This window comes from Oncorhynchus keta, unplaced genomic scaffold (assembly GCF_023373465.1).
Source record: "Oncorhynchus keta strain PuntledgeMale-10-30-2019 unplaced genomic scaffold, Oket_V2 Un_scaffold_29839_pilon_pilon, whole genome shotgun sequence".
Classification (NCBI taxonomy): domain Eukaryota; kingdom Metazoa; phylum Chordata; class Actinopteri; order Salmoniformes; family Salmonidae; genus Oncorhynchus; species Oncorhynchus keta.
The window spans coordinates 644,589-657,500 of NW_026290908.1; the positions used below are offsets into that span (position 1 = coordinate 644,589).

At 46.9% G+C, this 12,912-nt stretch overlaps 1 protein-coding gene across 1 annotated transcript in view; it reads left to right on the plus strand.

Annotated features, from left to right (window-relative positions):
• Positions 1-12,912, plus strand: part of LOC118376280 (beta-1,4-galactosyltransferase galt-1-like) — a 149,361-nt gene that overhangs the window by 63,993 nt on the left and 72,456 nt on the right. The window lies entirely within an intron of this gene.

The following is a 12,912-nucleotide window of genomic DNA, read 5'->3' on the forward strand; positions in this document are numbered from 1 at the left end:
AACTGATAAAGGAGTCCATGGTGATAATTGGTCATGAATGAGTCCAGGGTGATGACTGGTCATGAATGAGTCCAGGGTGACAATTGGTTATGAATGAGTCCAGGGTGAAGTTGGTCATGAATGAGTCCAGGGTGATGATTGGTTCATGAATGAGTCCAGGGTGATAACTGTCATGAATGAGTCCAGGGTGATAACTGATGAATGAGTCATGGTGATAATGATGGTCATGAATGAGTCCAGGGTGATAACTGGTCATGAATGAGTCCAGGGTGATGACTGGTCATGAATGAGTCCAGGGTGATGACTGGTCATGAATGAGTCCAGGGGATAACTGATGAATGAGTCCAGGGTGATAACTGTCATGAATGAGTCCAGGGTGATAATTGGTCATGAATGAGTCCAGGGTGATAACTGGTCATGAATGAGTCCAGGGTGATAACTGGATGAATGAGTCCAGGGCGATGACTGGTCATGAATGAGTCCAGGGTGATGACTGGTCATGAATGAGTCCATGGTGATAATTGGTCATGAATGAGTCCAGGTGATGACAATTGGTTATGAATGAGTCCAGGGTGATAACTGGTCATGAATGAGTCCAGGGTGATAACTGATGAATGAGTCCAGGGCGATAACTGATGAATGAGTCCAGGGTGATAACTGGTCATGAATGAGTCCAGGGTGATGACTGGATGAATGAGTCCAGGGCGATAACTGATGAATGAGTCCAGGGTGATAACTGATGAATGAGTCCAGGGTGATAACTGATGAATGAGTCCAGGGTGATAACTGATGAATGAGTCCAGGGCGATAACTGATGAATGAGTCCAGGGGCGATAACTGATGAATGAGTCCAGGGTGATAACTGATGAATGAGTCCAGGGCGATAACTGATGAATGAGTCCTGGGCGATAACTGATGAATGAGTCCTGGGCGATAACTGATGAATGAGTCCAGGGTGATAACTGATGAATGAGTCCAGGGTGATAACTGGATGAATGAGTCCAGGGCGATAACTGATGAATGAGTCCAGGGCGATAACTGATGAATGAGTCCAGGGCGATAACTGATGAATGAGTCCAGGGCGATAACTGATGAATGAGTCCAGGGTGATAACTGATGAATGAGTCCAGGGCGATAACTGATGAATGAGTCCAGGGCGATAACTGATGAATGAGTCCAGGGCGATAACTGATGAATGAGTCCCGGGCGATAACTGATGAATGAGTCCAGGGGATAACTGATGAATGAGTCCAGGGTGATAACTGATGAATGAGTCCTGGGCGATAACTGATGAATGAGTCCTGGGCGATAACTGATGAATGAGTCCAGGGTGATAACTGATGAATGAGTCCAGGGTGATAACTGATGAATGAGTCCATGGTGATAACTGGTCATGAATGAGTCCAGGGTGACAATTGGTTATGAATGAGTCCAGGGTGATGACTGATGAATGAGTCCTGGGGATAACTGATGAATGAGTCCAGGGATAACTGATGAATGAGTCCTGGGGATAACTGATGAATGAGTCCAGGGTGATAACTGATGAATGAGTCCAGGGTGATAATTGGTTATGAATGAGTCCAGGGTGATGACTGGTTATGAATGAGTCCAGGGTGATAACTGATGAATGAGTCCTGGCGATAACTGATGAATGAGTCCTGGGTGATAACTGATGAATGAGTCCTGGGCGATAACTGATGAATGAGTCCAGGGCGATAACTGATGAATGAGTCCAGGGTGATGACTGATGAATGAGTCCATGGTGATAATTGGTCATGAATGAGTCCTGGGCGATAACTGATGAATGAGTCCATGGTGATAACTGGTCATGAATGAGTCCAGGGTGATAACTGATGAATGAGTCCTGGGCGATAACTGATGAATGAGTCCAGGGCGATAACTGATGAATGAGTCCAGGGGTGATAACTGATGAATGAGTCCATGGTGATAACTGGTCATGAATGAGTCCAGGGTGATGACTGGTCATGAATGAGTCCAGGGTGATAACTGATGAATGAGTCCAGGGCGATAACTGATGAATGAGTCCAGGGTGATGATTGGTCATGAATGAGTCCAGGGTGATAACTGATGAATGAGTCCATGGTGATAACTGGTTATGAATGAGTCCAGGGTGATAACTGATGAATGAGTCCAGGGTGATAACTGATGAATGAGTCCAGGGTGATAACTGATGAATGAGTCCAGGGTGATGATTGGTCATGAATGAGTCCAGGGTGATGACTGGTCATGAATGAGTCCAGGGCGATAACTGATGAATGAGTCCAGGGTGATAACTGATGAATGAGTCCAGGGTGATGACTGATGAATGAGTCCAGGGTGATGACTGGTCATGAATGAGTCCAGGGTGATGATTGGTCATGAATGAGTCCAGGGTGATAACTGATGAATGAGTCCAGGGCGATAACTGATGAATGAGTCCAGGGTGATGACTGGTCATGAATGAGTCCAGGGTGATGATTGGTCATGAATGAGTCCAGGGCGATAATTGGTCATGAATGAGTCCAGGGTGATGATTGGTCATGAATGAGTCCAGGGTGATGATTGGTCATGAATGAGTCCAGGGTGATAACTGATGAATGAGTCCATGGTGATAATTGGTCATGAATGAGTCCAGGGTGATGATTGGTCATGAATGAGTCCAGGGCGATAACTGATGAATGAGTCCAGGGTGATAACTGATGAATGAGTCCAGGGTGATGACTGGTCATGAATGAGTCCAGGGTGATAACTGATGAATGAGTCCTGGGTGATAACTGATGAATGAGTCCTGGGTGATAACTGATGAATGAGTCCTGGTGATAACTGATGAATGAGTCCATGGTGATAATTGGTTATGAATGAGTCCAGGGTGATAACTGATGAATGAGTCCAGGGTGATAACTGATGAATGAGTCCATGGTGATAACTGATGAATGAGTCCAGGGTGATAACTGATGAATGAGTCCAGGGTGATGACTGGTCATGAATGAGTCCAGGGTGATGATTGATGAATGAGTCCAGGGTGATAACTGATGAATGAGTCCAGGGTGATAACTGATGAATGAGTCCAGGGTGATGACTGGTCATGAATGAGTCCAGGGTGATAACTGGATGAATGAGTCCAGGGCGATGGTGTCATGAATGAGTCCAGGGTGATGATTGGTCATGAATGAGTCCATGGTCATGAATGAACCCAGGGTGATAACTGATGAATGAGTCCATGGTGATAATTGGTCATGAATGAGTCCAGGGTGATGACTGGTCATGAATGAGTCCAGGCGATAACTGATGAATGAGTCCTGGGTGATAACTGATGAATGAGTCCAGGGTGATGACTGGTCATGAATGAGTCCAGGGTGATAACTGATGAATGAGTCCAGGTGATAACTGATGAATGAGTCCAGGGTGATAACTGATGAATGAGTCCAGGGTGATAACTGATGAATGAGTCCATGGTGATAACTGATGAATGAGTCCTGGGCGATAACTGATGAATGAGTCCAGGGTGATAACTGATGAATGAGTCCAGGGTGATAACTGATGAATGAGTCCAGGGTGATAACTGATGAATGAGTCCATGGTGATAATTGGTTATGAATGAGTCCAGGGTGATGATTGGTCATGAATGAGTCCAGGATGATAACTGATGAATGAGTCCTCGATAACTGATGAATGAGTCCAGGGTGATGACTGGTCATGAATGAGTCCAGGGTGATAACTGATGAATGAGTCCAGGGTGATAACTGATGAATGAGTCCTGGGTGATAACTGATGAATGAGTCCAGGGTGATAACTGATGAATGAGTCCATGGTGATAACTGGTTATGAATGAGTCCAGGGTGATAACTGATGAATGAGTCCAGGGTGATAACTGATGAATGAGTCCAGGGTGATAACTGATGAATGAGTCCAGGGTGATGAATGAGTCCAGGGTGATGACTGATGAATGAGTCCAGGGCGATAACTGATGAATGAGTCCAGGGTGATAACTGATGAATGAGTCCAGGGTGATGACTGGATGAATGAGTCCATTGGTCATGAATAGTCCAGGGCGATAACTGATGAATGAGTCCAGGGTGATAACTGATGAATGAGTCCACTGGTGAATAACTGATGAATGAGTCCAGGGTGATAACTGGATGAATGAGTCCAGGGTGATAACTGGTCATGAATGAGTCCAGGGTGATAACTGGATGAATGAGTCCATGGTGATAACTGATGAATGAGTCCTGGGTGATAACTGGTCATGAATGAGTCCAGGGTGATGACTGATGAATGAGTCCATGGTGATAACTGATGAATGAGTCCTGGGCGATAACTGATGAATGAGTCCAGGGTGATAACTGATGAATGAGTCCAGGGCGATAACTGATGAATGAGTCCAGGGTGATAACTGATGAATGAGTCCAGGGTGATAACTGATGAATGAGTCCATGGTGATAACTGATGAATGAGTCCTGGGTGATAACTGATGAATGAGTCCAGGGTGATAACTGATGAATGAGTCCAGGGTGATAACTGATGAATGAGTCCAGGGTGATAACTGATGAATGAGTCCATGGTGATAACTGATGAATGAGTCCTGGGCGATAACTGATGATGAACTGATGAATGAGTCCAGGGTGATAACTGATGAATGAGTCCATGGTGATAACTGTTATGAATGAGTCCAGGGATAACTGATGAACTGATGAATGAGTCCAGGGTGATAACTGATGAATGAGTCCAGGGCGATAACTGATGAATGAGTCCAGGGTGATAACTGATGAATGAGTCCAGGGTGATAACTGATGAATGAGTCCAGGGTGATAACTGATGAATGAGTCCATGGGTGATAACTGGTCATGAATGAGTCCAGGGTGATGATTGGTGATGAATGAGTCCAGGGTGATAATTGGTGATGAATGAGTCCAGGGTGATAACTGATGAATGAGTCCATGGTGATAATTGGTCATGAATGAGTCCATGGTGATAACTGATGAATGAGTCCATGGTGATAACTGGTCATGAATGAGTCCAGGGTGATAACTGGATGAATGAGTCCAGGGTGATAACTGATGAATGAGTCCATGGTGATAACTGATGAATGAGTCCATGGTGATAACTGGATGAATGAGTCCATGGTGATAACTGATGAATGAGTCCAGGGTGATAACTGATGAATGAGTCCAGGGTGATAACTGATGAATGAGTCCAGGGTGATAACTGATGAATGAGTCCATGGTGATAACTGATGAATGAGTCCAGGGTGATAACTGATGAATGAGTCCAGGGTGATAACTGATGAATGAGTCCATGGTGATAACTGATGAATGAGTCCATGGTGATAACTGATGAATGAGTCCTGGGCGATAACTGATGAATGAGTCCATGGTGATAACTGATGAATGAGTCCAGGGTGATAACTGATGAATGAGTCCATGGTGATAACTGGTCATGAATGAGTCCAGGGTGATAACTGATGAATGAGTCCAGGGCGATAACTGATGAATGAGTCCAGGGTGATAACTGATGAATGAGTCCAGGGTGATAACTGATGAATGAGTCCAGGGTGATAACTGATGAATGAGTCCAGGGTGATAACTGATGAATGAGTCCAGGGGATAACTGATGAATGAGTCCAGGGTGATGATTGGTTATGAATGAGTCCAGGCGATAACTGATGAATGAGTCCATGGTGATAACTGATGAATGAGTCCTGGGTGATAACTGATGAATGAGTCCAGGGTGATGACTGGTCATGAATGAGATAACTGATGAATGAGTCCAGGGTGATAACTGATGAATGAGTCCAGGGCGATAACTGATGAATGAGTCCTGGGCGATAACTGATGAATGAGTCCTGGGCGATAACTGATGAATGAGTCCAGGGCGATAACTGATGAATGAGTCCAGGGCGATAACTGATGAATGAGTCCAGGGCGATAACTGATGAATGAGTCCAGGGCGATAACTGATGAATGAGTCCTGGGCGATAACTGATGAATGAGTCCAGGGTGATAACTGGATGAATGAGTCCAGGGTGATAACTGATGAATGAGTCCAGGGCGATAACTGGTCATGAATGAGTCCAGGGCGATAATTGATGAATGAGTCCTGGGCGATAACTGATGAATGAGTCCAGGGTGGTGTCATGAATGAGTCCAGGGTGATAACTGATGAATGAGTCCAGGGTGATGATTGGTCATGAATGAGTCCAGGGTGAATGAGTTGGTCATGAATGAGTCCAGGGTGATAATTGGTCATAAATGAGTCCAGGGTGAAAGTTGGTCATAAATGAGTCCAGGGTGAAAGTTGGTCATGAATGAGTCCAGGGTGAAAGTTGGTCATAAATGAGTCCAGGGTGATGATTGGTCATGAATGAGTCCAGGGTGATAATTGGTCATTAATTAATCCAGGGTGATAATTGGTCATGAATGAGTCCTGGGTGATAATTGGTCATGGATGAGTCCAGGATGATAATTGGTCATGGATGAGGGAGATAAACAGGACTATCTGTAGGATCACATCTGATTACCTGTCACTGTGAAAAACTGTAATCCTGAATGATTCAGTCATCATGTGTTAAATGAGTGATAGAATGAATCCCACTGGGAAAGACATGACAGCATGGGGATGAGGAGAGGGATAGAGGTCTGGAGAAACGGACAGATGGGAAGTGACAGAGACCTGGGCTGTGATGATGTACTGTGAAGTCATGTGAGTTCTATAATTATATCTCCCTCCACTTTAAACTAATCTAATACTTCTGAGAGGGACGGACGAGGCAGAGTCACATGGATCTGTTTAGACAGGACACATTCTTGCAGGCAACACACACACACACACACACACACACACACACACACACATACATGCCGAGTATAGCACGAAAGAAAGAGATTGTGTGTGTAGACTAGAGAGACAACATAGGGAGAGGGAGAGGGAGAGGGAGAGGGAGAGGGAGAGGGAGAGGGAGAGGGAGAGGGAGAGGGAGAGGGAGTGTGGAGGCTATTGGATAGTAGGGATCCAACATCAGTGTTAATAGAAGCTGGCGGCTCCCTGATGTGTGATGAATCTGGAACACACATTGATTAGAAGGAAATGGGATCTTTGGCACCGGAGGACAACACTAACAGGGAGTGACAGAGACAACACTAACAGGGGAGTGACAGAGACCACACTAACAGGGGAGTGACAGAGACCACACTAACAGGGAGTGACAGAGACCACACTAACAGGGGAGTGACAGAGACCACACTAACAGGGGAGTGACAGAGACCACACTAACAGGGGACCACACTAACAGGGAGTGACAGAGACCACACTAACAGTGACAGAGACCACACTAACAGGGGAGTGACAGAGACCACACTAACAGGGGAGTGACAGAGACCACACTAACAGGGGAGTGACAGAGACCACACTAACAGGGGAGTGACAGAGACCACACTAACAGGGAGTGACAGAGACCACACTAACAGGGAGTGACAGAGACCACACTAACAGGGAGTGACAGAGACCACACTAACAGGGGAGTGACAGAGACCACACTAACAGGGAGTGACAGAGACCACACTAACAGGGGAGTGACAGAGACCACACTAACAGGGAGTGACAGAGACCACACTAACAGGGAGTGACAGAGACCACACTAACAGGGAGTGACAGAGACCACACTAACAGGGGAGTGACAGAGACCACACTAACAGGGGAGTGACAGAGACCACACTAACAGTGACAGAGACAACACTAACAGGGGAGTGACAGAGACCACACTAACAGGGAGTGACAGAGACAACACTAACAGGGAGTGACAGAGACCACACTAACAGGGGAGTGACAGAGACCACACTAACAGGGAGTGACAGAGACCACACTAACAGGGGAGTGACAGAGACCACACTAACAGGGGAGTGACAGAGACCACACTAACAGGGGAGTGACAGAGACAACACTAACTAACAGAGACCACACTAACAGGGGAGTGACAGAGACCACACTAACAGGGGAGTGACAGAGACCACACTAACAGGGGAGTGACAGAGACCACACTAACAGGGGAGTGACAGAGACCACACTAACAGGGGAGTGACAGAGACCACACTAACAGGGGAGTGACAGAGACCACACTAACAGGGGAGTGACAGAGACCACACTAACAGGGGAGTGACAGAGACCACACTAACAGGGGAGTGACAGAGACCACACTAACAGGGGAGTGACAGAGACCACACTAACAGGGGAGTGACAGAGACCACACTAACAGGGGAGTGACAGAGACCACACTAACAGGGGAGTGACAGAGACCACACTAACAGGGGAGTGACAGAGACCACACTAACAGGGGAGGAGAGACCACACTGACAGAGACCACACTAACAGGAGTGACAGGACCACACTAACAGGGAGTGACAGAGACCACACTAACAGGGGAGTGACAGAGACCACACTAACAGGGAGTGACAGAGACAACACTAACAGGGGAGTGACAGAGACAACACTAACAGGGGAGTGACAGAGACCACACTAACAGGGGAGTGACAGAGACCACACTAACAGGGAGTGACAGAGACCACACTAACAGATGACCACACTAACAGGGAGTGACAGAGACCACACTAACAGGGGAGTGACAGAGACCACACTAACAGGGGGGACAGAGACAAAACTGACAGAGACCACACTAACAGGGGAGTGACAGAGACCACACTAACAGGACAGGACCACACTGACAGAGACCACACTAACAGGGGAGTGACAGAGACCACACTAACAGGGGAATGACACACTAACAGGGAGTGACAGAGACAAAACTAACAGGGGAATGACAGAGACAACACTAACAGGGGAGTGACAGAGACCACACTAACAGGGGAGTGACAGAGACCAAACTAACAGGGGAATGACCAAACTAACAGGGGAATGACAGAAGAGAGAGAGAGAGCGTATGCCTTCACTATGGTGAATCACTAAAACAATACAGAAATACACTACGGAAAAAGAAGGAACAGCACGTCAGAAATCAGCTCAATGTAATTGAAGAATCCATTGACTCTAACCACTTCTGGGAAAATTGGAAAACACTAAACAAACAACAACACAACTAATTATCTATCCAAAATGGAGATGTATGGGTAAACCACTTCTCCAATCTTTTTGGCTCTTTAACAAAGAACAAACAGCAAAAACATATACATGATCAAATACAGATCTTAGAATCAACTATTAAAGACTACCAGAACAGACTGGATTCTCCAATTACCTCGAATGAACTACAGGACAAAATACAAACCCTCCAACCCAAAAAGGCCTGTGGTGTTGATGGTATCCTCAATGAAATGATCAAATATACTGACAACAAATTCAAATGTGTTATGCTTAAACTCTTTAACATCATCCTTAGCTCTGGCATCTTCGCCAATATTTGAAACCAAGGACTGATCACCCCAATCCACAAAAGTGGAGACAATTTGACCCCAATAACTACCGTAGGAGTAGTTGCATTATCATTAACAGCAGACTCGTACATTTCCTCTGTGAAAACAATATACTGAGCAAATGCCAAATTGGCTTTTTACCAAATGTGAGCTATTTACCAATAGACTATGTACAGCTGCAGCGATCGGTTAGCTGCTCGGATAGCTGATGTTTGAAGTTGGTGAGGGAGATAAAGTCTCCAACTTCAGCGATTTTTGCAATTCGTTCCAGTCACAGGCAGCAGAGTACTGAACGAAAGGCGGCCAAATGAGGTGTTGGCTTTAGGGATGATCAGTGAGATACACCTGCTGGAGCGCGTGCTACGGATGGGTGTTGCCATCGTGACCAGTGAACTGGAGATAAGGCGGAGCTTTACCTAGCATGGACTTGTAGATGACCTGGAGCCAGTGGGTCTGGCGACGAATATGTAGTGAGGGCCAGCCGACTAGAGCATACAAGTCGCAGTGGTGGGTGGTATAAGGTGCTTTAGTGACAAAACGGATGGCACTGTGATAGACTGCATCCAGTTTGCTGAGTAGAGTGTTGGAAGCCATTTTGTAGATGACATCGCCGAAGTCGAGGATCGGTAGGATAGTCAGTTTTACTAGGGTAAGCTTGGCAGCGTGAGTGAAGGAGGCTTTGTTGCGGAATAGAAAGCCGACTCTGGATTTGATTTTTGATTGGAGATGTTTGATGTGAGTCTGGAAGGAGAGTTTGCAGTCTAGCCAGACACCTAGGTACTTATAGATGTCCACATATTCAAGGTTGGAACCATCCAGGGTGGTGATGCTAGTCGGGCATGCGGGTGCAGGCAGCGATCGGTTGAAAAGCATGCATTTGGTTTTACTCGCGTTTAGGAGCAGTTGGAGGCCACGGAAGGAGTGCTGTATGGCATTGAAGCTCGTTTGGAGGTTGGATAGCACAGTGTCCAATGACGGGCCGAAAGTATATAGAATGGTGTCGTCTGCGTAGAGGTGGATCAGGAATCGCCCACAGCAAGAGCAACATCATTGATATATACAGAGAAAAGAGTCGGCCGAGAATTGAACCCTGTGGCACCCCATAGAGACTGCCAGAGGACCGGACAGCATGCCCTCCGATTTGACACACTGAACTCTGTCTGCAAAGTAATTGGTGAACCAGGCAAGGCAGTCATCCGAAAACCGAGGCTGTTGAGTCTGCCGATAAGAATTTGGTGATTGACAGAGTCGAAAGCCTTGGCGAGGTCGATGAAGACGGCTGCACAGTACTGTCTTTTATCGATGGCGGTTATGATATCATTTAGTACCTTGAGTGTGGCTGAGGTGCACCGTGACCGCTCGGAAACCAGATTGCACAGCGGAGAAGGTACGGTGGGATTCGAGATGGTCAGTGACCTGTTTGTTGACTTGGCTTTCAAAGACCTTAGATAGGCAGGGCAGGATGGATATAGGTCTATAGCAGTTTGGGTCCAGGGTGTCTCCCCCTTGAAGAGGGGGATGACTGCATGCAGCTTTCCAATCTTGGGGATCTCAGACGATATGAAAGAGAGGTTGAACAGGCTGGTAATAGGGGTTGCGACAATGGCGGCAGATAGTTTCAGAAATAGCGGGTCCAGATTATCAAGCCCAGCTGATTTGTACGGGTCCAGGTTTTGCAGCTCTTTCAGAACATCTGCTATCTGGATTTGGGTAAAGGAGAACCTGGAGAGGCTTGGGTGAGGAACTACGGGGGGCGGAGCTGTTGGCCGAGGTTGGAGTAGCCAGGCGGAAGGCATGGCCAGCCGTTGAGAAGTGCTTATTGAAGTTTTCGATAATCATGGATTTATCGGTGGAGACCGTGTTTCCTAGCCTCAGTGCAGTGGGCAGCTGGGAGGAGGTGCTCTTGTTCTCCATGGACTTCACAGTGTCCCAGAACTTTTTGGAGTTGGAGTTACAGGATGCAAACTTCTGCCTGAAGAAGCTGGCCTTAGCTTTCCTGACTGACTGCGTGTATTGGTTCCTGACTTCCCTGAACAGTTGCATATCACGGGGGCTATTCGATGCTATTGCAGTCCGCCACAGGATGTTTTTGTGCTGGTCGAGGGCAGTCAGGTCTGAGTGAACCAAGGGCTGTATCTGTTCTTGGTTCTGCATTTTTGAACGGAGCATGCTTATCTAAAATGGTGAGGAAGTTACTTTTAAAGAATGACCAGGCATCCTCAACTGACGGGATGAGGTCAATGTCCTTCCAGGATACACGGGCCAGGTCGATTAGAAAGGCCTGCTCACAGAAGTGTTTTAGGAGCGTTTGACAGTGATGAGGGTGGTCGTTTGACTGCGGCTCCGTGGCGGATACAGGCGATGAGGCAGTGATCGCTGAGATCCTGGTTGAAGACAGCGGAGGTATATTTGGAGGGCCAGTTGGTCAGGATGACGTCTATGAGGGTGCCCTTGTTTACAGAGTTAGGGTTGTACCTGGTGGGTTCCTTGATGATTTGAGTGAGATTGAGGGCATCTAGCTTAGATTGTAGGACTGCCGGGGTGTTAAGCATATCCCAGTTTAGGTCACCTAACAGAACAAACTCTGAAGCTAGATGAGGGGCGATCAATTCACAAATGGTGTCCAGGGCGCAGCTGGGAGCTGACGGGGGTCGGTAGCAGGCGGCAACAGTGATAGACTTGTTTCTGGAGAGAGTAATTTTCAAAATTAGTAGTTCAAACTGTTTGGGTATGGACCTGGAAAGTATGACATTACTTTGCAGGCTATCTCTGCAGTAGACTGCGACTCCGCCCCTTTGGCAGTTCTATCTTGACGGAAGATGTTATAGTTGGGTATGGAAATCTCTGAATTTTGGTGGCCTTCCTGAGCCAGGATTCAGACACGGCAAGGACATCAGGGTTAGCAGAGTGTGCTAAAGCAGTGAGTAAAACAAACTTAGGGAGGAGGCTTCTGATGTTGACATGCATAAAACCAAGACTTTTCGATCACAGAAGTCAACAAATGAGGGTACCTGGGGGCATGCAGGGCCTGGGTTTACCTCCACATCACCCGCGGAACAGAGAAGGAGTAGTATGAGGGTGCGGCTAAAGGCTATCAAAACTGGTCGCCTAGAGCGTTGGGGGCAGAGGATAAGAGGAGCAGGTTTCTGGGCATGGTAGAATATATTCAGGGCATAATGCGCAGACAGGGGTATGGTGGGGTGCGGGTACAGCGGAGGTAAGCCCAGGCACTGGGTGATGATGAGAGAGGTTGTATCTCTGGACATGCTGGTTGTAATGGGTGAGGTCACCGCATGTGTGGGGGTGGGACAAAGGAGGTAACAGGGGGTATGCAGAGTGGATCTAGGGGCTCCATTGTGAACTAAAACAATGATAACTAACCTGAACAACAGTATACAAGGCATATTGACATTTGGGAGAGACATACAGCGAGGCATACAGTAATCACAGGTGTTGAATTGGGAAAGCTAGCTAAAAACAGTAGGCGAGGCTA